General features: G+C 39.1%; 1 long non-coding RNA gene across 1 annotated transcript; it reads right to left on the bottom strand.

The window, feature by feature from the left end:
- Positions 1-4,114: 4,114 nt before the first annotated feature.
- LOC116438616 lies at positions 4,115-25,811 on the bottom strand. The gene is made up of 4 exons (XR_004237842.1): positions 25,639-25,811; positions 16,624-16,741; positions 14,119-14,229; positions 4,115-5,332 (listed from the first exon to the last, which is right to left on the bottom strand). It is a non-coding gene; the product is annotated as an uncharacterized LOC116438616 (long non-coding RNA).
- Between the last annotated feature and the right edge of the window lie 359 nt (positions 25,812-26,170).

Raw genomic sequence — 26,170 nt, 5'->3', positions numbered from 1 at the left:
AAAGGTGTAGTTGCATTAGGATGGAAATTTTAGACCTTTTATTTGAATTTCCTCTTAAATCCTGATCTAGCAACCTCCATTCTGTAAGAGGCAAAAAACCACAGAGTTTTAGAATCATAGAATGATTTGTTTTGGAGGAGAGATCTTAAAGATCCTCTAGTTCCAAATCGTCTGCTGTGGGTAGGGACACCTTCCACCAGAGCAGGTTGCTCAAAGTCCCATCCAGTCTGGCCTTGAACACTTCCAGGGATGAGCATCTTCAACTTCTCTGCAGAAAATATTGACTCCAATCCAGTGGGTCACTTGAGAACACATATTTTTGCTATACGGTCCCATTGTCCCTAATGTGATCCCAGAACTTAACGTTAAGTATGTGTTCCAGGGCTTCATGGAGCTGGGACACAAATGTTCAGAATCTTGCTGTTTCTACCACACCAAATGAATCCCCTTATGAACAATTTCTATTTAAAAAGAAAGAGGAAACAAATATCAGGTGTAACTTATGTGAGCTTCCTTATATATGTAGGTTGTGTGCCAAATCTTCTCATGAATTTTATCATTAAAACTTTTACAACAATACTTAGAGACTTTTCAAATACAGAGAAAATTTCAGATAACTGAAATCAAAGGAAGCTAAGCTGTCATTAAGTCAAAGTAATTGTCATCTAACTCTCCTGTTCCATTTTTATATTGCTACAATGTAGTAAGATGTGCTCTTTTTGAGAATGCTATCAACTTCAGAAAATATTACAAAGTGTGCCTCCCTAGCAGAAAAAAACTGAATAAAATGTAAGCACAAAATGTCAGAAACTAGTTTTCTGAGTATTGAGAAGCAGGATAATAAATCTTCAGATTCAATAATACATCTATTTAGTGATAGAGATGAATATACGATTGTAATATAGGTCTTGTAATATACTAGTAAACACTGTATTACTTACTATTTGATGAAGTTTTCATTTAATATAGAAAAAAGCACTTCTCCTTGTCCTTCATGGAACACATTTTGCATAATTTATGAAAGTGGTTTTTGTATTACTGTACCAAAAAAATTTTATCGACTACATATCTGACCACCTGCCTGCTTTTAGTTTGAGGGTTAAACGTTTATCATTAACAGTTTTCTAAGTGCTGGAATACGCTAAGTTTTGTTCTGTATTTTAATGGTGTTATTTGCTTGATATGTCCACCACATAGTGAATGGTTAAATGAATAGCATATTTATTACCTTCCTCAGCAGCAGTACCCACAAGGTTTGATGGTTTTTGGTTTTCTAGGTGGTACTGACAAAACCTTGCAAACTCCTACTTCTTTCTCTTGCTCCATAACAAGGGCAGACTGGCCAGAATATTTAAATGGAATATAGCTACTTGATTTAGTCTGGATGTTGAGTATTTCCATTTGCTCTTCCCAGGATTATAAGTTAACTAACTTCTTAGTTGTTTAACTAATAATTATTATTTGCTCTTCAGTTTCTCCCCCTTTTTCCTTCTCTCTATCATTTGGCCACAACAGATAGGCTGTCTTCTCTCTTGATTTCACTGATCCCCACCTTGATACAGTACTGGCTGACTTTACAAAACATCAGTTCTCTCGCGTATGAAGAGGAAGAGAGATGTGGAGGTGAGAATTTTGTTATTTTACTCTAAAGGGCTTTTTATTCTAATGATAAAATTTGACATGAGATTTTCTCTTCTCATTTCCTTCTACTTCAGGTGCACCTGTGGTACCAACCACTCCCAAATTTCTCATTCCCCATTCAGCGTTTCCTTGCTTTTTTTTAATGCATCCCTGATACACAAAATAATCTTCTTGAAAAAATAAGCTACAGAACAACTCCCACAAAAAAACAATGTCTGTTTTATGCTTCCTCCTTAAATATTCCTTTGCCAAAATACACAGTTAGGATCTTGAAAATGTTCTGATGTCATAAAGGCTGCCTCTCCTCTAACCAGCTTCTTCTCAGCACCACCTCCCTTGCCTGGACCTAGATGCTGTCTCATATACTTCTCAAGTGGGTATCATGAATCCTTATTTCATGAACTGAACAGAGGCTGTAAGCCCTATACTATCAGTGGAAATGGGAGCAGGCTGCAAAAATAAACTTAGGAGCTGCTGCTTTTAAATTGTAAATTTTGTGGATGATTTATCTTCTGTGTGCATTATCATACAGTGTGGTATCTATTTGCCACCTTCCTTTAACTTTAGTGCCATTTTTTAAATGAGTGACTGTGATCACTAATGAGGATAATTTTATAACTGCTGTGAATAAGCAAGCATATGCCTAAGCTATCTAGGCAACATATGACAAAATTCTAAGAGATCAAGTGGCATATAATTCTAAAAAAATCACAGTGGATTCTTGCTGGTGCCAGATCTGGGACTTGTGCTGTACCACCAGCATTTCTTGAGCAGAAACAGAACAGCCTGGACAGTTCAATGTCTCCTGACTGGGAGCACGTACACAGCCCCACGTAGTCCTACTTGCACAAGGAAGGGTAGGATGTCCCTTTGATAAATTGTGTCCATCAAAGAGATTGTGAAGCTATATAATGTCCTTTATCTAGCCAGCCACTAGCAGAGGAGGTGCAATCAAAGGAAGTGGCTCATGGCTTGGCTGTATCATTACATCCTGATGAGGAAGCTAGGAGCAAACCAGAATGGCTCTTGATCTGCCGTGAGGGAGAGAGCACACAGCGGTCAGTGACTGCTCACCTCGGCTTCCTGGAGGGGGGTGGCTCCTCTCCAGCCTTGCACTAATCACAGCTTGAACAAGCAGAGGAAACCAGGGTCCACTGGGAACAACTCTACTTAGGTCTTGTAAATAATCCTACAGAAATTTCATTTGTCTTATCTGCTCAAGGAAATGGGGCACATATCTATCTGAGTAGTTCTGGTATCAGAAAATCCCTGAAATGTTGATTGAACCCATTGCTGGGAGACATTTTTATCAAATTAATTTCTCTTTCATTTCACAGCAGAAGAACTGAAGAGGGAGAGCAAAAATTATTCTGCACCAATGTAAACAAACATAAATATTACTGGATAAAAATAACATGTTTCGAAATCACTTTTATATCTTTAATTGCTATCAACTTTATGGCCAAAATTCTGTTCTGTTGGTGGCATAATTAACCCAAATTTTGTTATAATGTGGTACTACACCAGACTTTTCCTGTTTATAAAGCTGTGGCTGTTTCTTCCAATTTTAACATCACATCTAAGCTGGCTGTTCCAAATGAAATTTCTAAATTGCTAAAAATAACCCTTGTGAAATGAATTTAGTAAGCTAACCTTCTGGGAAAGTCACTCTGCCACAAATCATTTTGAATTTATTAAATTCATCTCCTTGGCTGACTTTTTATTATGTTTTTATTCAAATGTACTGTATATTGTCTACCTATAGTTTCAGTCATAAAATTGCATGAACCAAATACATAAAACCACAACCAACTTCTCTAATTAAATTTTTTCAACATAAAAATGAATATATTCTTCAGTTACAGAAGGACCATATAAATAAGAGTCTGACTTCACTAAATCAGTAAACTAATTATACTATATTTGAAAATGAAAAATCCAGATTTGATACTGACACTGATACCAAAACCAAATGCAAATTCCAGAGAGACTGAAACCTTCCATTACTCTTACTGAAAATTGTATACAGACATGACACACTATATAAAGATATATTATTATAAACCTAATTTTTCGTTCTACATCTTCAAAATAAGTGCACAGTTTAGATCTGCAGTTGCTATGACTTCATGTGAAAAGACAGAAAAGACCTCACAACCATCCTGTCTATGAAAATTCACAGGGGCAAAAGATACATTTTAATAGGTTATGAGACCTGGGCTATACTGAAATGCTATGCCTAAGGATCCCAGCTTTCCTGCATTCTAACTCACTTTATCCTATTTTTGAGACAAGTGCTTTTAAATGCTTCATCAGAGTCATGTGATTCTATTTTCCTGTAAGCTTCCTTTACTCACACATCCTCCAAGCTAATTGCATTTTACCTCTGACAAAAGATGCTGCGCATCACTTCCTTCCTACCTGGGGGTTTAGTCCAAAACCTTCCAAGGGAGGAGCATTCTCAACTCTCACCCAGAGAGGACACAAAGCAGCGCAGTAAGACTGAAAGGAAAGAGGCTCCTGCTGCCAAGGGTCACAGGGCATTGCCTAGCAGGAAACAGACACTCTGCCTGTGACATCCTGCAGGATTTATTTGGCAGGTGGGGAGGCTGAGAGCCCACACTGCATTGGTGGAAGTGTAGGGACAAGTTTCCTCAAACAAATGTGTTCCACGACAGTCATGGGTACTTACCGTGCCCTAAGTCTACAGTTATATCCACCCTCTCCTAAAGCATCAAGGTATAAAGATGTGTTCTGAAATTAGCCAACTAACAAATTTGGTCTGGAGAGCATGTTGCAATTACTCTCTGCTTTTCTTCCTTCATATATTTAAAGTGTTCTTTGCAGAAGAAGCAGTGAGTTTAATTTTTTATGCAGGTTGATTACAGAACATGTATGAATAAAAGTCAATACATGGACGAGTGGGATTGGAACATGAATGTCTTATTTATTTATGAGAACCCTTGTACGCTGTGTAGATTACAGATAGACAATATCGGCTGACAGTGAGATAACTGAGAGGCTGAGATTTGTCATCCATATCAAAGCAGGCTTTTGCTATCTAAGTATCTCTTTTATCTGGTCATGCCATGGGTAAAGGATGTGGTGATCTGGTCTCTTGAGATGGCGAAGCTGTTGCTTGCTTCATAAGTAGCAAAATCACAGAATCATAAAGGCTGGAAAAGATCTTTAAGGTCATCAAATCCAACTGTCAACAAGCACCATCACCATGTTCACCATTAAACCATGTCCTCGAGTGCCATATCCACGTTTTATGAACAATTCTAGGGACGATGACTCCACCACTTCCCTGAGAAGTCTTTTTTCAATGCCTTACAAACCTTTCTGTGAAAAAAAAATTCCCTAATATCTAATTTAAACCTCCCCTTTTGCATCTTAAGGCCACTTCCTTTTTTTCCCTCTCACTTGTTACCTGAGAGAAGAGACTGACCTTCACCTGGTCACAAACTCCATTTGGGCAGTTGTAGAGGGTGATAAGGTCACTTCTGAGTGTCCTTTTCTCCAAGCTAGAGAACCTCAGCTCCTTCAGCCCCTCCTCATAGGACTTGTGCTCCAGGTCCTTCGCTTCTTCTGTTTGTGGCTCTCTAAACTGTTGCTACTGAATTGCTAGTGTGGCTGTAGGAGATGAAAATCTTTGGAAATGGGAACTTCATGAAGTGCACAGAAACACCTTAAAAGACAGAAGGGAAAGTTAAGAAAACATTAAGTCATGAGATGCCCCACAAGAATGCTCAGCCCTCACATTGTGCCGTCGCATGCACACATCCTGAGATAAAACATAGTTGAGGATTCAGAGAAATACTATATCCCTGTTGTAGATTCCCTCCACCAAGACTTAAGGACTGCTTTCATTTCTTACAGGGAGATTTGAAGACAACTAGTATTTTTTTTGTTCAAACGTCTCTTTGAAAGGCTGAGAGGAGGGATGGTAAAGAGGGAGTGTTAGAAATATTCAAAAGCAGGCAGCACACTTGGATGCTGGACACACAGCCCATACCATTATTAGAATATCCTGCTGAGGCAAAACACAGCAATAAATGAAGTCCTGAAAAGTAATAGAATATGATGCTTTCTGAGCAGCTTCAGCGACTTAAAAGAGGTAAAGTAGCCATTTTTAGTAGTGAACAGTTTTACTTCATCCTTAACTAATAGAAATTGGGATAAATCTATTGACTTCAAAAAAACTAAATCCATTTGCACTGGCTTAAAATATAGTTTATTGATATTTTTCTCTTTTGTCTGAACAAAAGTAATTTTCACTGAAGGAGACTAGTTGATTTTTAGCATAATTGCCATAAGAAAACAATGTAAACCTGGTTAATGTCTTCATAAAACCACTTTGAAAAGTCCATTTCTCACGGAGTTTAAGATTTTTCAGAGCTTTACCGTCTGATTTCATTGGTGTTGCAATGCAACAACAGCTGTGAATTTAGTTGGTCTCAGCGAGTGTCTATTTTAATGAGTAAGTTTTTTATTTCATTTTTTCAGAAAGCAAGGCCCTATCCTAAAAATTAAAATTGCTGTTTCTTAGGTTTTGTTTTGTTCCAACCTAACAGGAAAGATGAAAAGCAAGAGAATAGTAACACTGGCTGTTAATGGAAAGTAGAAACTGAAAGAGTTCTTTCCATTCTACCACATGTTATTGTTCAGTCTTGAAAATTTAGGATTCTAGTGTTGGAAATGGTACAGAAAATAATTAGAATCAACACCGTATTTTACAATACCTCAGTGCCAGTGCAAGTTGCCAGTAATTGTCACTGTGCAGATTCTTATATTGTGGCACAGTTCAGGATCTCAGAACTCATGTTTAAAAACTGGCACATCAACAAATAGAACAGAAATATGAGCTACTCCATGGTGTCCAGACAGAAACACTATATTCCTTTGGAAGGAACTTTTTAATAATGAGAAAGGAACTGAGCCATTATACTAAATAAACAATTACTAATGAATTTCCAGAATGAGGATGAGTTTGATTAAAAAGATTTTTTTAAAAGACACAGAAATTCTTAGTGATCTCTTGCAGACCGGTGCTTTGTTCTGAAGTTCTTCCCTTGAGACTGGGGGGCGGGGCGGGGGGGGGGGGAATGTCACTGTAAAGCGACTTTGTGACCCCTGCAAAGCAATGAAAGAATACAGATGTTCAGAACATGTACTCACAAATGAAACTGGCAGCATAAAAATGACCAAGTCAGACATTTTGCGCTCATTTTTTGTGCATGCAATCACACTCATATCAATAACAGATGGGATTAAAGAAGAATGAGCATAATTTTCCCTAATCTCCCTATATCACAAACATTAAATTTCTCTCCCTTATCCCTGCTCAGAGCACAGGATAACTTGCCCTTCTGTGACACATAGCTTGTACATGTTAAAGTACATGCCAGAAAAGCAGCCTGTATTTGAAGATAACACAAAATGAATCATTTGTCACTTCACTTGAAACTTCGCTCCAATGATTAAACTTTCTCACTGTTTAAAACATGAGTTTAATGTTTAAAAATGTGTCTGTCTTCAGTTTATGTGGGTTCACTTCCAGCCACTGGTTTCTCTTATGTTGTTCTCCTGTTTTGTTGGTGGTTGGTGCAGGGGGCAGGGACACCTTCCACTAGACCAAGTTGCTCAAAGGCCCATCCAGCCTGGCCTTTCTGGGGGTGGGACATCCACAATTTCTCTGGGGAATCTGTTGAGGTGCCTCAGCAACTCACAGTAAAGAATTTCTTCCTAATGTCTAATCTAAACCTGCTTTCAGTTTAAAGCCATTTTGCCTTTTCCTATCACTAGACATCCTTTAAAAAGTCCCTCTGCAATGTTCCTGTAGGCTTCCTTTAGGTACTAGAAGGCTGCCATAAGGTGTCCCTGAAGACTTCTGTTCTCCAAATTGAGCAGTCCCAACTCTCTCAGCCTGTCTTCATAGGAGATAATCATCTTTCTGATGGCCTTCTTCTGGATTAACCGCAACAGGTCCATGTCATACCTGTGCTGGGACCCCAGAGCTGGATGCAGCACTGCAGGTGGGGTCTCAGCAGAGCAGAGCAGAGGGGCAGAATCCCCTCCCTCCCCTGCTGCCCACACTCCTCTGGATGCAGCCCAGGACATGTTTGGCTCTCTGGGCTGTGAGTGCCCATGGCTGAGTCATGTTGAGATTTTCCCCCAGCAGAACCCCCAAGTCCTTCCTGGCAGAGCTGTTCCCAATCCCTTCATTCCCCAGCCTGGATTGATACCATGGTTTGCCCTGACCCAGGTGCACCACCTTGCACTTGGTCTTGTTAAACCTCATAAATGTCCGTGGTCCCTTCCTGAGCTGGTCCAGGTCCCTCTGGATGGCATCATGTCTTTTTAGGAGGGTCAACAGCACCACTCAGCCCAGTGTCATTGGCAAACTTGCCAAGGGTGCCTTCAATCTCTTTGTCTATGCCATTGATGAAGACATTAAATAACTCTGGTACTAGTGTATAGTTCTGAGAGACATCACTTGTCACCAATATCTATCAGAACACTGAGCTGTCCCCCACTGCCCTCTGGATATGACTGTCCAATCACTTCCTTATCCATTGAACAAGCCACTCAATTTTAACAAAATGTAAATTTTGATGAGATTTTGTAGGAGTCTTGTTGAAAGCTCCTACAGATATCATGAGAACTAGACACCAAGTATGAGATAGACACTAAGAGAAAAGCACCCAGAATAAGCTGAACTGCCAGTAGATACCAAGGATATTCACAGGCCAAAGCTATCGGAAGCCAGAAAGTCGCAACAGAACTCGTTGAACTGTATGTCTGGTACTTCTCTGGGAGAAAGGAGAAGAATGGGGAAATGCTGAAAGGAGGAGACAAGTATCACAAAACAGCAGCAGCAGTTATAAAGACTAAATGATTTTGAAACTTGAGGTAAAGTCTAAAATATTTTCATTTTTTATTATTCTGATCAAAAAGAAGACAAATTCCATATTTTCAGTGGTTCATGTTTATATTTGCATGACTATTACATTAATGGTCCTAAAACTGATGGCTCGGTTCAAGAGGAAAAAACCAAAGCACTGTCTGCTATGGAGATCCTCCTGAGCAGGTAGGAGTCAATTTTGTATTCTACATTGAAGCTAATCATAGCCCACATACTGTTTAATCAACAGTCACGGCAAGCTTGAGGGGAATTAAAGAGCAATGCAATCATTGTGCTTCATAGTATGAATAGCATTTGATGACGCATTGCAGAAACAGCCAGAAATAACATGGGAAAGGATGTTTCACAGAACAGATTGTACCATGAGCTCCAGCTACCAAGCTTAGGAGGTTGCAGTTCAACCCTTATCCATCTGCCTATGTTCCCTACACAGATCATGTGGGTTTGCCCTTTCTATTTCTGTGTGAAAGATACCAAAGCAACTAAACACAAGAAGTAGGTGGAAGTATCTTGACACCTGAAACTTGCAGCAGCAGCAGGAGTATATGCTGAGGCAGACCTATGTTGGGAGCCAGTGGTGCTTACCAGGTTGCTGGTGCCATCTCTTAAGGGGAGGAAAAGTTCAGGACTTCCTCTGTCTGCCCTACCACATCAGAGCAGTAGACTCACGTAGGTTTTCTTTTCAAAAATTAAATGCATTTTAGTATAATTTCTATCCTTTTCTTAAAGGATGTATGAGGTGGTTGTGATTGGCTTTTGGTTTCCACTTTTAAAATTTGCTTTAAATAGCATAACACATAAAGTTGATATTTCTTGAAGATATATTTTTTTTCCCACATTTGCTGTCCCCATCTTATATGAAATACCTAGATGGTGGCTCAGTAGAAATCAGTCTGGAAAGTCACCACCAAATGGAACACTTATCTTTTGATACTAAAAGAATAAGGTAAGATTCCACTGAAAAAGTGATTTGCCATAGCTGCAGGTAAACTCATAAGATAAATTACAGTGTTTGTGGCAAAGCATATTCAACAATTTAAGTTACTTCGCATCCCAACACCCTAGTAATTAAAACTATTTTGTATTATGTGTTTGGAAATGGTTATTTTGGAAGCTGTTAACATCTGAAAATGTAGTACTGAACATAAACCCTTAATTTTACAGTTAGCAGTTAGCAGTTTTGTATTGTTTACACACATTTATTTCAGTATTTGCAGCATTGATCAATTTTATAGAGAGTTATACACATGACAACCCTGGACAATACCACACCTACCACACAAATGATTTAGTCATTTGATCTCATCAAGCTGAAAATCATCTCTGCAGAGGAGGACTTGGTGGTCTTGGTAGATGTGAAGGTGAACATGAGCCCTCTGGACAAATACAGCCAACAGCATTGTAGGCTGCTTTAGGAAGGGCGTTGCAAGTTGAGGGATGTGATCCTTTCCCTGTGCTCAGCATTGGCAAGGCACACCTGGAATGCTGTGTCCAGTTCTGTGCTCACCAATACAAAAGACACATGGGTCTGCTGGGGCGAGTCCAGTGGAGAGCCAGGAAAGAGATTAAGAGCTTGAAGCTTGGAGCATCTGCCATACAGGGACAGAGAGATCTGGGACTGTTTAGGCTGGAGAAGAGAGGCTCAGCAGAGACCTTAGTGTATATAGAGTTCTAGTAGGATGGGAGAGACAGACTAAAGGAGAAGGGAATCTGTTCTCAGGGGAGTGGTGACGGGAGGCAATGGGCACAAAGTCAAATACATGAAAATGGATGTAGACTAAAGATGGTGGGACCAAACACTGGAACAGGTGGCCCATGATCTTTAGTCTTCTTCTTTGGAAATGCTCAAAAGCTGGTTGGAAGTGGTCATGAGCAATGTGATGTACCTGGTCCTCCTTTGAGCAGTGGGGTGGGACTGTACAATCTTCAGACTTGGATCCGATCTTGCCTGTTTTGTGATGCTGTGATTCATACATTTTCCTGCATTCTGCACATCGGAATAGAGCCTCTTTAACAAGCTCTCCTGTTAGGGTGTTGGGGCTGAAAGCGGGTAATATATTTTAAATAGATGTTTTATCTATATGAATTGAACTTAGTCTTGATTTAAAAGGAGACAATTGTATGGATTCAAACAACTGGTACAACTTTCCTTGGAAAAGTTACTGTAGCATGATCTACACTTGAAGGGTCTGATGGCCTCGCCTCAGTGCTGCCCTGCTGACCTGATCAGTTAAATTAAATCAGAGACTCAGGGGATCATGAGCCTGTAAAGCAATGTCATGACATCTCAAGACAGCTTGTAAGATATGATTCAAAAATCAGTATAGCCTGATATTGATAAACACCTGGACTCCTTACTGAATTAGCACACCTTCATGGGGCCCTGAGTGGCAATGCAACCTTGACTATATTTTCTACCTGTTTATATATCACAGAGTTTTTTTTATAGGCATTTTGGGCATCTTGTGGAAACAGTTGTGCCATAACTCCTGCTATGTCTGTCCTCTGAAGTTCCTTGAGCAATCAAGCCTAGTGGGCCTGTTTCTGTTTATTGTCTTTGGTGTAATTATTGTCAGTCACCTTTTATTTACATTTCAATTGACCTCAAGAGGGAAGGACTCCTTTATACTGCTGACAGTGTATCCTTCATCTGCTTTTATGACTTCTTCAAACAACCATTGAATGGACATTCAAATATAAATATACTTTTTTTCCCCAGTATATTTAAGGAGATAAGGCAATTACTTCTGTTTTACAGATGCATTTTTTTTTTATTGCACTAAGAAATTGAAAGAGTAATTAGAAGGACTAGATTATGAGGCATATGCAGTTTAATATCATAACAGTAGACAAAAGTGCTTAGAGATGTTTGCTTGGATAAGTGGTTTGATATCGAATATTCTGCATTTGTACTGTGATGATCATACTGATTTTTCTCTCTTTGTCGCTCATCCTGTATATCAAACTAACATAATAACATAATTTAAGATCAGATGTGAACATATCTACAGACACAAACTCATCACTGGAAAGAGCATTAAAGTGTGAGATTGGATATTGCTGCCAGAATCATGATCCCCCTCGATATGCAGGTTTTGTGGCCATGCATTTTCTTTTAAAATCAGGGAAACACGAGAAGTGTTGTTGTTACATTTTTTACTATAGTGGAGGGATAGTATCATTTGGTACAGAGTCAAGATTAATTCCTCTCAGTTGGAAGTACTGAAATAAAGCACAGATGAATGGTATCATACCTATGTTTCCTCATAGATTTGAAATGACAGTCTGGTATGCTTCCTAAAGCAAAATGCAGCTACTTAAAATTCTTGTAAGTCATCTCACAATTACCATGATCCACAAAAGGACACAGCCCCAGGTTAACATTCAGGAAACTCTTGTCACGTGCAGCTGAAGACTCTTGAGAACTTCATTAAGAGAGACATAAATTAGAAAGTTGGGAAGAAATATTTGCTAAGAGACGCATTGAGCTAGAAATTCTTCCAAAAGATGATGAAAGAAATCCAACAGAACAAAATAAGCAAGGTACCGCTTGTACTGACACTGTCTCCCTTCCTTGGTCATGAAAGTAACTGCAGTACATGGAGCTTTTTGCAGTAACCATTAAAGAAAAGAAAAAGAAGTAAATGAAACTTTGAGACCTTTGTCTATCAAAACACTTTAGTTATTAATTAAATATTAACTGACTGAATAAAAATGCATTAAATTCTGATTTTCATTTCCAGGCTCCCTGATTATCCTGTCTGCCATGATTAGCCATGGCTAGTTACTCCTGTGTTGCACCAGAGCAGATCAGAGGTAAAGAAGTTTAGCACATCACATGGGATGTAATCCATCCAGAACACTCTGTCCTCAAGGAATCTGTGCATCTGTGCAGTTGCAGGCAGGGAACAGAAAGCTCATGGAAATAAGTGGTAAATTAAAGCGCTCTTTGTAGCAGCTGGCACACATTCCTAGATCAGGTTTGCATAGCCGCGGAGCTACTGGGTCTCAGTGTTTAAAATGAGGCTTCTCTGAAAAATTAAGTTGAAAAAGGCCAGCCAAATGGTATCCTCCATCAGCCCATGTATGGGGGCTCCCAACAGCAGAGATCTGATCAAAGACTGCTTCTCTGGTATGTAAAGGTTCACTGAGCAAGGCCTAAGGAGAGTTTAACTGCACAGCTAATTTAGACATGCAGCATGGCGTAGCTTTATTAGCACCCTACAGAGGCTAGCCAATCTGGCCCCAAGTAGCCCTTACCTCTATCAAGCTTATAGGTACCTCTAATATTACATGCTGAATGCTTTCTATTAAATGATGTTCAATTCTGCCAAAACACCAAGTGACTCTAAGAAAGAGAAGTAAATGTAGCTAAACTCAATTCTAAGGAGTTTAAATTTAAATTTTAGGTTCCAGGTATTTGGACATTTCACTCACTCTTTAAGATCATCTAATATACTTCTCATAAGATTTAATAAAATAAGTCAAGTTATGAGCCTCTTATGAGAAGTTCTGAGAGCTTGAATAAAATATTTGGTCAGTACCTTAACAGTTTCACAGTGAAAATTAATAAGGGAGCTTGCAAATATCTAACCTAGGTGTCATTCAGCTGCTGGGATGGGTTTTAGTACATTTCCTAACACCTAACTAACTGTTTTCAGAAACTTTGTGAGACATTAACCAAGCACTAAGAAATAAGAATTCAGAGGAAAAAAATAAAATTGAATCTGCAAGTAGCATAGAGAAACATTGGTAGCAAACACACAGAAGAGTGTAGTTGGAGAGAGTCAGAAACAAAAATACCAGGAGCTGAAATTGACTATGATAATACAAAGAATGTCCCTCACTGTGTATCAGACACTGCCAGGACAACAAAGCTCTCAGCAAAATGGTATTTCATACTAAGAAATGCACTTAGGAATCTATTGATCTGTCAGTAAAAAATGATCTCCCGTACCCATTTAACTCTGATCTATTTATGTAGCATTTTGTACATTCATAAAATGCTGCTCTATCTGGCACACTGTTTAGTTTGTGCAAGCGACTAGCAATCTAAGCAATTGGATTGGTTCCAGTGTAGGCATGATTTGCTCAATAACTGGTAGCTGAGATGTAATCAAGATTGTCTTTGAATTTTCAAGAGAGATCAGAATTAAAGGGTTGGTTTTCTGATATAATATATATGTATCTAATATAAATTAATGAGAGGTAACAAGCATTAATCACATCCTGTCTGCAGGTCTTATACACATTAATGAAATAAGTTGCTAATTCTAGGATAAAAATAGGTGATATAACGCATATTTTGATACAAAAGACCAAAATAAAACAAGACAGTCCCTGGACATGGGAAGGAAAGGTAATACCTTCCACAAGAGAGATGCAGGATAACAAAGACTAAAACCAAGGGACACCTTAAGCACTTCTGCCCAAGATACAAGAAGCACATGCCAGATGGATTGAGAACCTATCCCATGTCATGAAAGACTTCCAACCAAAAAAGTTACAAATAGTCCTAGAAGAACAAAGAGAGGACAGAATAACATTACCTTGTGTTCTGCTTTTCCTTCACATAAAATCTGGACAATATCAGCATTCTGGAGACATGCTCTTTTGCCCCTCTTCCCCTTTAGACATCCAGTTGGCGATGTTGTTTCTACCTGTCCAACAGAGAAATTTTTTACGTGATTTGGATTGATTTTTATGCTAATGACATTTAACACATCTGTCAGACATGAATTGTACATTGCCTCAGTTGACTGATTCTTAGCTGTCTTAGGAACAGGGTAGGATTTTAATCACTTCAGCTCAGACAGAAATCAAGAAAATAAGATATATAACAAGGTAACAAAAGCCTTGAAGCAGTTGAAGCCTTGATACAATTTATGTAATTATTTATTTTGCAAAGGAGTTAGGAGTCCTAGCATACATCTGTATATTATTGCTTTAAGGCAAAATTGTTATTTCTGTTTGCAGCAAGACAGGCTGCCATAAATATTACTAATTTGAAGTTTGCTGAGACACCAATTATTAACAGGTTAAGGCAGTTTGCAGCTTGGCCAAACAAACTACCAGAGATGCATACAATCGATGCATCTGCATGCTACCAATCCCCAGGCTTTTCTGCTTCTTGCACAGTTCCCAGACATGGGTTTGGAACAGTTACAATAAATAATTTGGTGACTGCCAGATCCCCAGTACTGCAGCCAGCATTGCTGCTGATGTATTGCTGCCTGATCTTCCCAGATTCATCCTTTGGAGAGCAGAGATCTCTGCTGGGCAGAGAAAACATTCACATTCCCAGTTTAAGCTCCAGACTTCCCTCCATTGATTTTATTAAGAGCCAAGATTTGAGATACAACTGTCCATGTGTTTCTTGGTGAATAAAAACCATAGGATAAACTGAAATCAGAGCCAAAGGGTTATGGTTGTTAGCCACCACTAATTATGAAGCACCTCCAACATGTGATTGCTATTTGCAATAACTTGCCATGCAAGAAAAATATTTTCTTGAGCTGCCTGTGAATGTAGCAGTGCGAGTAAGGGCATTGCAAGTCATTAAGTTCTTTGCTCACAGGCTGTGAGCATCTTATTCTCAGATGAATCTAAAATGGGGTGTGTCTTTCTAAAGCAAATTCTTCCTCCCAAAGGTAAATCAAGGTAAGCTGAGACCTAATTGCATGTGTTAGGTGATGCTTTTTAAACCACAAAAAAACTTCGGAATTAAGTGATGATTTCAAGGTAGCTCAGGTATGGAAACTTCCATGAAGAGCAGAAAAACAGTTGAAACTACTCTCTTGCACAGTACATTCTCTGTGCGCCAGAAAGCCCGTCCCTTTTCGCAGTTCTGGAGAGATCACAGTGTGACAGTCTGGGAGTAGGGTGGTGGGCACCTGCTTGGCAGGTCCCATCAAGACTAGGGGTTAGAAACATGGAAATTTTAACTAAATAACTTCCTCAGAGGAATCAGCTCGAGAAATGTGAATGTGCATGGACAGATTTATTTATTTTTTAGCCCAAAGCACTGTTTGACAAATCCAGTCATTTGCAAAAAGTTAGAGTCAACGTATTAACAAACCATTAAAGGAAGCAAATCATCAAGTGCATATTCTCTCCCTACAATGTTGTGAGTAGTTTGGCTGGAAGAATCATGAACAACTGGTGCAAGGGTTAATATTGGTGTCTTTAGCAGCAGCACTTTGTTATTCAGTATAAAAGCTGTACAGCAACTGACAATAAAACACAGCACATTTATAAGCAAGTTTCCATATACAAAATTAAGTTTAGTTTACCAGAAAGTGACAGTCTCATGGATTTTGAATTTCTGGAGCTGCAATTTCTTTTCTTAAATGAATTATTCTCACGAATAACACAAAACCATTCCATATTTGTTATGGTACTTCTTTATTATTTCTCTTTAATGTTCAATAGAAGACCTATTTGTCTTCTAATAATTTTCTTACATAGAATGGGACTAAACCAAGAATTTTAGCATCTGGGTTGAACTGCCATTTTCACTATCTTGGAAACAAGTGTGAAGATACTTAGTTCATACAAGATCTTGGTATTGCTCCCAAGCAATTTATTGAAACTTTAGACATGTGACTAATTTTTTCAGGCTGTTTGGAGAATTGAGAATTTATTTGTAAAATTCTCAGTAGTTGCTGAGAAGGAAAATTTCAAGAGGTAATGCCTTTTCTAGTTTGACTTTTCCAGCCCCAGGAACAGCATTTTGGCGTAGATGTACAACTTGTACCAGTGCAGTTCACTGCCTTTTCTCTACAGCAGTTCTGCATCAAGAGTTGTTTTTTGCAGTCTGCTAGCTATGAAACAAATGCATGCTCTATTTATAGATAAACTTCCTGTGACCCATGGAAAGATATTCTTTAATTTTCCCTTATGTTTTAGCTTGTTTAAAATCCCAGGAAAGCTATTTCACTCTTCAGCTGCTAATGTCTTTTTTTAAACCTGTATAGATATGCATTAGCTGGCTATTTTTTTTAAAGTAATCATTGACATACCTGCTTAAAATTATACCAGTAAGTTTAGAGTACCTGCCATCCTCAAAGGATCCCATACATTTTTCAAAAACTTCATAGCTTTTCTTCATTTTTGTAAGCAGTTCCTCTCAACTCATAAAACAGCATAGTATACTTAGCTTGTGAAGAGACACTAAAACCAAAAGGAATAAGAAAGAAAGAAGAAAGTAATATTTTTAATGAAACTCTCTTCTGTGTTTTCAGATTGTATTTTTTAAATTAATCATGACACTCTATTTTCCCAGGTAATACAGCCAACATGCCTGGTTTAAATTTTGTCTCCATCTATCATTATGCCCCTACTATTAGGTTTTTTGTTTTCCCTCAATGAGAAGCAGAAGAAATTAAATTTCAGATATCTCAAGCATATATTTTCCACCCTGTAGTAACTGGCAGTATAAAGCTCCTGGCCAAAAATCTTCAGCATCCAAGCAATAATTACCACATGCAACACTAGGTTTACTACAGCCAAAGATAACAAAGAACAAAAAACTCTGTTTCTGTCTTTACCCAGACTGCGTTGGTTGCATTCATTTGCACACAGTTGTCTACACCTTAGCTACTTTTGCATTGAACAGGGAGAAGTGGAAATTTCAATAGTGTCAATATTTCTCATTTCACCAAAAAGTAAACTAAAATAAACCAGTTCAGAAATAATACTTAGGACATCTTGGTCCCATCCGGGTGAGTGTCAGAAATTTGCACATTTGTATGCATTTTCAACAGTTAGCATCCTTAATTGCTATCAGCAGTAGGTCGAAGCATGAATCTTCTCAGAGGCTCTCTCTGGCAGAGGCACTGACAGAAAAACCTTTGAGATACTTGTTTTGGCAAGTTTGTCTAAAACCAGCACTCTCTTGAGTTTCCTGCTTCCCTTTAGAATCCCTAGAAACTAGTAATACTGTATGCCTTAACGCTCATAAGAAATATAAATCCAAGATTCAGTATCTTGAACTACTTTGCTAGTGGTTTGCTTTCTGAATGCTTAAGTCAAGGCAGACATTTCATGGGGCAAACTCAGCTGGAGTTTGGGGCATTAGAGAGACAATATGTAAGGACATGTATGTATACACAAACCTCAAAACATTAAAACAGTGGAAACATACCCAGAAAATTCGGGAATAGCCTGGAATTCTGAAAAATAAATTAGTCTTTTTAGCTGAATTTATCCATAATACCTAGCTGATGTCAACAGCTACAACCAGTTTTCTAGAAGGAAAAGAAGAATTCACTGTCTTTCTTATTGAAATATCATGTGAATTCTAGAACAGCAGTATCCACAGAAATCAGTAGCAGCAGTCAATACCTTCAAGTATCATCAGAGAGAAGATAGAATTGAAAATTGCCATCAATTACTTTTATTCTTAGATACTTCTATTAAAAATCTCCATCACTTTTCCAAATTCAGAAAAATGTTTTGTACTTCTACAGATTTCCCAATCATACAAAATACTAAATTTATGGGAAATTTGCTATAAGGTAATTTTTGTGGTTTTTTGTTTTCACCATGATTTTTACTTCAAAAGATGTAAAAACATGCGTAAAACATTTTCCTCTTTACCCCCTACAAATGTTTACTTCATATAGAATACCAATAAATATTTATCAGAAGCTTATTGTACTGAAAATAAGTTTGCGTACTGTGAAGGTCAAATAAGCCTAAAAAATGAGTTTTTGCATAAGCCATGTAGCACATGGTTCATTGCACTAACATAAGCAGACAACTTTCCCTCCCTCCCATTCCTCCAAGTATCCAGACTCTTTAGATCTTCAGGTACTAACACGGGCCCATATTAGTGCTGGCATGCGACCTACTTTTTAGACCTTGTTATTGAGCTCTGCCTCCATGCAGAATAGCACCTTTATTAATTTGTGGTCTACGGACATTTGGATTCTGGTGGCAGTTTCACAAGTTCCCATTGCATTCTCTCCCCTTCATTCCCACTGCCTCTGCTCTTCATAGAACTCTCCACACACAGAGTACTGCAGACGCCTTTCCTTCCACTGCGCTAGGCTGACACACTGCTTCAGTGAGCATGGTCTTGTCCTTTCTTGTCTCTACTTGTCTTGCAATGAGGGGTAGTTCAACTGCATCCTACTGAGTTGATTAAGCCCAAATTTAATGCTCAAAATTAAAATGATGATTCTTCTACCTTTAGTGGGGTTTATTGACATATTTACTTGATGTTTCTCTCTTGCCTCATCTAAAATTCATTGATTTATACTGCTCCAAAAACTGAAGAGCTGATCAAGGAGTCCTCGGTTATGAGACTAAGGATATTTAGGGGTTTTTTTCCCCCTAATCACATGAATTTTGTATACTACTTCATTCTGAGAAATTGTTGATATCAGAACTTGACAGATATTTTGTTTCCTTGGAAATAAAACTGGAAAACTGCAACTCTTCATAGGAGAGAAGGAACTCCAATAATTTTATTTGGAATACTTTGAAAGAGCACTACTTTCAAAAAAGTTCTTTGGCTTTAGCTGAATTCAAACTTTCCCAGAGTTAAGAGTTTTGCAGAATTATTGTATAGTTTGTGTCAGAAAACTTGAATTTTAGTAAATATTTTATGGAAAAGATATTCTCATTAACATAGTGTTAAGTACTTTGAATGTCTTTTCCCACAATTGGACTTTGTTGGTGTATTTCCTGCACTTTGCCTTGGTTTTGTGTGCTCTGTCTGTGTGAGATTACATAGGGTTTTCCTTAACTTGAAAAATCTTATCTTTTGTTGACGGGAGTGACCTTTACTATTTTTAGAGCATAATGCAAGACCCATCTTTTCTCATGAGCCTTTCCTCAGTAACGAACAATGACATCATATCCCAGGGTTGCTTTTAATAAAATAGTCAGACCCTTAGTAACTAGATATGAAAGGCTAAATCAAGACAGGGAAATTGAGACCTTTTACAAGATACCTCTGCACCAGAAACTCTTGCTTATAATCATAGTAACTTTGATTTGCCTAGCCAAGGAAAGATAACAAAACAGCTACAGCATCTTAGGTTTCAGCAATCAAATATACACCAGGTTCTCAGACAGGATTAAACAGCTACTGGGACTTCTTTAGGCTTCACACACCAAGGCCATGTCTAGATGCCTGCAATTACACAAACATCACATCCTTCTGAGTTGGAAGGGCCCCACAAGGATTATCAAGTCCAACTATTAAGTGAAGAGTCCATACAGAGATCAAACCGATGACCGTTAGTATTATTAGCACCAAGCTCTTACCAGCTGAGCTGGTCTCAGGGTCATTGCACACCTTGATTACAGTGCAGTCAAAGGACCATTCTCATGCACAGAAAAAGCCAGCACCCAAAGGGATGAGGGTTGCACACACAGCACTGCTGTACCTCTCATCCATCCAGAGGCTGCTGAATGCACACCACACTTCTGTTCAGAGACTCTGATCCTAACTTTCAAGATGAGTAATTTTTAACCAGAACATAAACTAGAAGCATGGAACATCTTTATGGAACCCATAAGCGATCCTCAGGCATTTCAGCCACTGATGTTGATTTTTACTTCTAAACTTTGCCAACGTTGTCATGAAATTATCATTCTCTTAAAATTCCAACTAAAGTGTCAATCTTTAAACCGCTAAATACACAATGACTTCAATTTTTTAATTGAAGGATGCAGAAGGCTCTCAGACACTATGGTCAGTGTCCAGAGCACAAAACCCTTGAAGTCAGATAAATACAGTAGCTAGTCGTGCACTCTTGTGTGGGAGAAAAAACACCTGATTGGTGCAAGTTAACATTTAAGAATATTCAGATGGAAATATGTTGGTAGGAGGATTTAGTCACAGAGAAGGAGAGATTGCTATTGTTTTGCTACACAAAGTGGAGCCTTCTTGCTTTGGAGAGGGTTAAACAGCAAAGGGAGGAAGCACACACTCCTTCCTCATGGGTACTCTCTGGGAAACTTGACTGACCTCAGTTTATCAGAATAGGAACTAAATCTGGGGCAGACAGAGAAATCCAGAGGGGGAAATATTCTACTGCCTTGGGGCAATAGGCATTTCTGAACATCATATACACTTACTATAACAACAATGCCTTATTAACATCCTTTCCTTATTAAGAGAACTGCCTTTTTCAGCACATATCTGTTTCCCACGTGAAGCAAGTGACTTACCTTGTTAACTTAAAATATTAAAAAGAAAACCCACATAGCAAAAGCCTTTTCTCAGTAAGCAAATGGGCTTATAAACTGTGAGTTCTGAATAATGTTTAGTATGCAATGGTTCTCCCACTCATGAGCTACAAATACACCGCATATCATCAAGAGCTTTTAATAATTTTGTCATCTAGATATTTCAGAAATGTTTTTAGATTTCTGCAATATGTTCAGTGGTGAAAGTGGCATGTATCCAGTGTTAACAATAGACTCTAAGCTATGAATCACCAGAGGAAAACAAAAAAAATTGCGAGAATAATGTTTAGTCATATTTGTCAGAATATATCAGGCCAAGCAAATACAACACTCAGGGTTCTCAAACTAAATCTATCAATGCAGCACTCCTGAATTCAGTGAGAATTTTGCCAATTTTTACCCTGCTTTAAAATACAAAGTACCTTGAGGCTGCATCATTTTTGCAAACAAAGAAAAATATATTTATGAAATCTTCAACAGCACTTGGTGAAAAGTTTTATTCTCAGCATAGAGAAACTTATGATTTTGGGGGGTGAAGGGGGCAGGAAAGGCAAGGTTATGGTGTAGCGTGTTATATGAAATACTAAGGACTCTGGGTCAGTCTTGAAAGTCTGTGAGTTGTGTCATGTTGCTTGAATAGTAGATGTCAGAGCCCTTACAAAAAGCTTTTAATTACTAGGGATAGCCAGCAGGAAAATCTGATCAAAAAAAATCTCACATCTGGGTGTCTGTAAGATGGTACCTCTGCCAGGTCATGATCTTCAGTCCAGAACCTTCCTCCCTCCCCTCAAAGCACTGAGCAAGGTTCATTCTTCTCATTTTTACTGGCTATTCTGCTTTAGAAGTCATTCTGCTTCATCCTGTTGAAGCTGTTCTGCTGCACAGCAGAAGGATTCAAGATTCATTTGACAAAAACCAGAAAACAAGTGTCAGCTTGGTTCTTTAGCCAGGTAATGATCACACTTACCAGAGGGGAAGAGTCCTTATTCGTGAGAATGTTTTAGGCATTTTATCTACTGACCTTTGAACAAGCTACAGGAGCATGCAGAGCAGCCCATACCCTGATACCGAGGGCAGCAGGAGGGATGTGGGTTGGAACTCTCTCCAGCAGAGGATCAAACCGAACTTGGAAGCACCACAGTGGCCTCAAAATTTCACCAAATGTTTGTAATTTCCCACCTCCTCCAGATTCCATAGCCAGAACACCATGTTTTCCAGCAAGGATTTCCAGCCAGTTAGGTCCCTCATGTTATTTCTGGTCTCACTTCTTTAGTCATATCAAACCCTCACCACTTGTAAGAAAATATCACAGTCAATTATGGATAGAGATTGCAGGAGCTGAGCACAAAGCACCAACATGTCACTGCACAAACTACCCAAAATTATAGCTCCCCTTAAGTAAATTTCCTTTTTTTCAAATAAACATAGTCTAAGTACAGTTTTGGTAATTGTGTTGAGACTCCTCTCTTCCTGCAGAACACGTACCTCCTCACAGTCTAGTCTTAGTACTTTCTCCTTCCTTTCTCATGGAACAGCTGCTGTTGGAGAGGACAGTCTTAAGAAGATAGCAGGAGTGAAAGTCCTGACATCACTGGTTGACCTAACTGATGTTCTAAACACGTATTCAAAGGAATATAAGGAGAATACTGCTCACTGAGACTTAAGGATGGATATTTGTGAGATCTAAGGGCCTAAGGCTGCAATTTCTTGCAGTCTAATTTCCTATCTGGAACCTAGAGAAGTCAAACCTACCAGCGTCATTAGTCCGTCTTTAAGCTCTAACAACTATTTAAGCAAGGTGTTAAATTGCTAAAAATCACTTCAGAGAAAAAAAGATTACCACTAAATTTTGTTACTTGTTTCAAGCTATAGTTCATGACTCCAGCTTGAAAAGTAGACACAGAGCTTTCAAATGGTTCCTTTTAAAAATAGTTCTATAGGCTTAAAAACCCTAAGTAGAGCTAAAAAAGACAAAGAGGATGAACTAACTGAATTTAAGTGGGAGGAAGTTTTTTTTCATTTATCAAAAATCTAGAAAAAAACACAACCTACTTTACCTTATAGCCAAACAAGTTTGATAGCAAATGATTTGTTGTAGGTTTTCCCCTACTTCCCCTCTTTCCTTCCTTTACAGGTGCACAATCCTAGCAAGTTTATTGCAGAGTAGAGAGGCAACTTTTTCTGTTTCTTTGGCAGGACATCAGTGGTTAACAGTTGGTGTGCCAGGAACCTCCCTGAACAAGTTCTCTGTGAAACAGCAGCACCTTTTTGCGTTGAAACAAACTGACAAAAGCAATTACACCACAGATGGGAAATCCTCCTGCTGTTAGCATGCATAGCTGCGAGTGCTTGGTTTTAATAGCCAAACAGCAAGATGGCTAAAAGATAAATTTTCTAATCAGCTTCCTAACTTTTAAGGGTTGAGTGTTTTATCCCATATATAACAGTATTCCAAAGTTTCTCAATTAAGTGATAAAGTAGCGCTAGCCCTTATTTAAAAGTTGATAATATATTTCATAGAAAACCATTAACTCCTTTCTCCCATTACTGAGTGATTAGGTTTATCTGCTCATATACAGGAAGTCCTGTTCTCAGTCACACTGGATTTATGTCTGCCAGTTCCTCTTCATACAAATGAGCCTTTCCTTGGAACAGCAAGGCATTTATGTCAGTAAATGGCTGAAGTGTGAGCCTCTCTGCACCTGGAAATACTGTGGTGAATAGCTGTAAAAACTACTCTGGGCAAGAAAATTCCATTACATGGATACTTCAGAAGTTGGTTTTCAAACCAACTTCATTGAAAATTGTTTCTTTCCCCTTCACTCTTTTTTACAGTCTTAGACTGGTACTCCTGTTTCACAGCATTAACAAAGCCTTCCTGCTGTGCAAATGCTGAACAGCCCAGACCCACCAAATCTGGATGGCAGCCCAAATTCCCCAGAAGCCTTGCCAGGCAGCCAGCCCAATGATGGAACACAAAACTGTCTGCTTCTCTGCCTGGGATGTTGAAATTCCAGTGGTTCTCATCAGGAGATTCAGCAGATCCATTCAAGAGAGCTGCAAATGTCAGTACTGAAACTGCTGACTGCAGGGTCAGTAATTGCCTGGGGAGGCTCCAGATCCATTGCTTCCGGGCAGTCCAGATCCCATATAACCTCCTTGATGGGCTCAGGTATAAATGCCCTAGCAGAAACCTGGAAAGGATTCCTGAAGAACCCAGAGAAACAGCATCTCTGCAGATATTTTCAGTTTCGCAGATTCAGCAAGCGTGAATAGAACCAGTTTTTCTTTTTCTGACTGGCTTTAAATTATTATTGTAAAAGAGTAACATCAAATCTTTTGCATCATGTCTGTTGTTTAGCATTATTAATCTTGTCTCTGTTGCAGGAAACCGCATTGGTAGTATCCAAAGAAATATACTGGACCAGCTCACATAACATATTTTTATTTTGTTGTGCCACAGTTCATATTTCAGACGAGTCCCAGCTCAAAATTACTTTTAAGCCCAGTAAGTCAGTAAGCCAAGTCCATCAGCAGTGGTGGTAACACCTCTGGGGCAGTGTATTTCAAAGGAGAAAAAACCATGTTGCACAACTACAGCTGTGAGAGAAGAGTGAAAGAAACAACTATGCAGAAATCAAAGTCAATGAAGGAGGAGGGGGAGGAGGTGCTCCATGCTTGAGGGCTGAGGCTCCCCTGCAGCTTGTGGGGAAGATCATGGTGAGACAGCTGTGCTCCTGAGCCCATAAAGGTCCATGGTGGAGCAGAAACCCACCTACAGCCCATGGAGAGACCCACACCAGAGCAGGTGGATGCCTGAAGGAGGCTGTGACTCTCTGGAAAGCCTGTGCTGGAACAGGGTCCTGGCAGGAACTGTCTCCAGAGGGAGAGGAGCTCATGCAGGAGCAGGTTTGCTGGCAGGACTTGTAACACCATGGGGGACCCATGCTGGAGCAGTTCATGATGAGAAGGACTCACTTTGGAGAAGCTTGTGGAGGACTGTCTACTGTGGGAGGGACCCCACATGTGAGCAGTGGAAGAGGGAGAGGAGTCCTCCCATGGAGGAGAAAACAACAGCAGTGACAATGTGGGATGACCTGACTGTGCAATAAACTGACTGCAGACTCCATTCCCTGTCCCCCTGTACCACTGGGAGAGAATTTGGGAGAGAAATTGAGCCCTGGAAGAACGGAGGGGTGGGGGAAAAGGGGCTTTAAAATTTGATTTTATTTCTCATTATTCTGCTCTGATTTGATTGGTAATAGATGAAATTAATTTCCCCAAACTGAGTCTGTTTTGCCCGTGCTGGTTGGTAATTGGTGAATGTTGTGCTTATCTGTAACCGAAAAGACTTCAGTCATATTTTCTCCCCTGTCCATTTGAGGAGGAGGACTGATGGAGCAGCTTGATGGGCACCTTCAGTTCCTTTCATATGCTTTTCTTTTTGAGTACCTGAAAGAGGTTTCAACCTCACTTTCTAGTCATTGAAGTCTTCTGGTTTTGCATAGAAAAAAATACAGGATATATAATAAAAGTAAAAGGAAATATAATAAAAGGGGCTTTTCCTGACCCCATCAATGAGTTTAGAGGGGTTTAGCTTGCTGACTTTGCATGTGTCATGGTTTAACCCCAGCCAGCAACTCAGCCCCACACAGCAGCTTGCTCCCTTCCCCTTTGGTGCAATGGGGAAGAGAATTGAAAGGGTAAAAGAAAACTTGTAGGTTGAGATAAGAAGAGTTTAAAAATTGAAATATAACATAATAATAACAATAACAATAATATTAATGGTAATAATAAAAAATAATTGCAACAAAAGCAAAGTAACAAAAAAGGAAAAGCAATGAATGGAAATGAAAACAACTCACCACCAATGGCTGGATGCCCACTAGTTCCTGAGCAGTGGTCCTCCTGGCAAGATTTCTCCCCAGTTAATATGCTGATCATGACATCCTGTGGTATGGAATATGCCTTTGGCCAGTTGTGGTTAGCTGTCCTGCCTGTGTCCCATCCCAGCTTCTTGTGACCTCCAGCCTCCTCTCTGTTAGGGCATCAAGATAGGCTGAAAAGTCCTTGTCTTAGGGTAAGTGGTGCTCAGCAACAATGACAACGTCGGTGTATTACCAAAATTATTATCTTAAATCTGAAATATAGCTACTAAGAAGAAAATCAACTCTATCCCAGCTGAAACCAGGACACCATGAAAGAAAGTCAGATGTGGAGCATACCCTTTCACAGCAGCCCTCTCACTTTCCAGGTTCTTTTTTGTTCCACAGTAAAAAGGAGTGCTGTCCCCTTTAGTTATGTGAAAATGGAGATGTACAGATTTTGATCAGTTTTTCAGTAGATGTATGAGAGCCAGGATTCAGTGGGAAAGGTGGCATTTTTCACCTCAAAAAA

Source organism: Corvus moneduloides, chromosome Z (assembly GCF_009650955.1).
Source record: "Corvus moneduloides isolate bCorMon1 chromosome Z, bCorMon1.pri, whole genome shotgun sequence".
Classification (NCBI taxonomy): domain Eukaryota; kingdom Metazoa; phylum Chordata; class Aves; order Passeriformes; family Corvidae; genus Corvus; species Corvus moneduloides.
The sequence above is the reverse complement of the archived record's forward strand: the minus strand, read 5'-3'. Positions and strand labels throughout refer to the sequence as shown.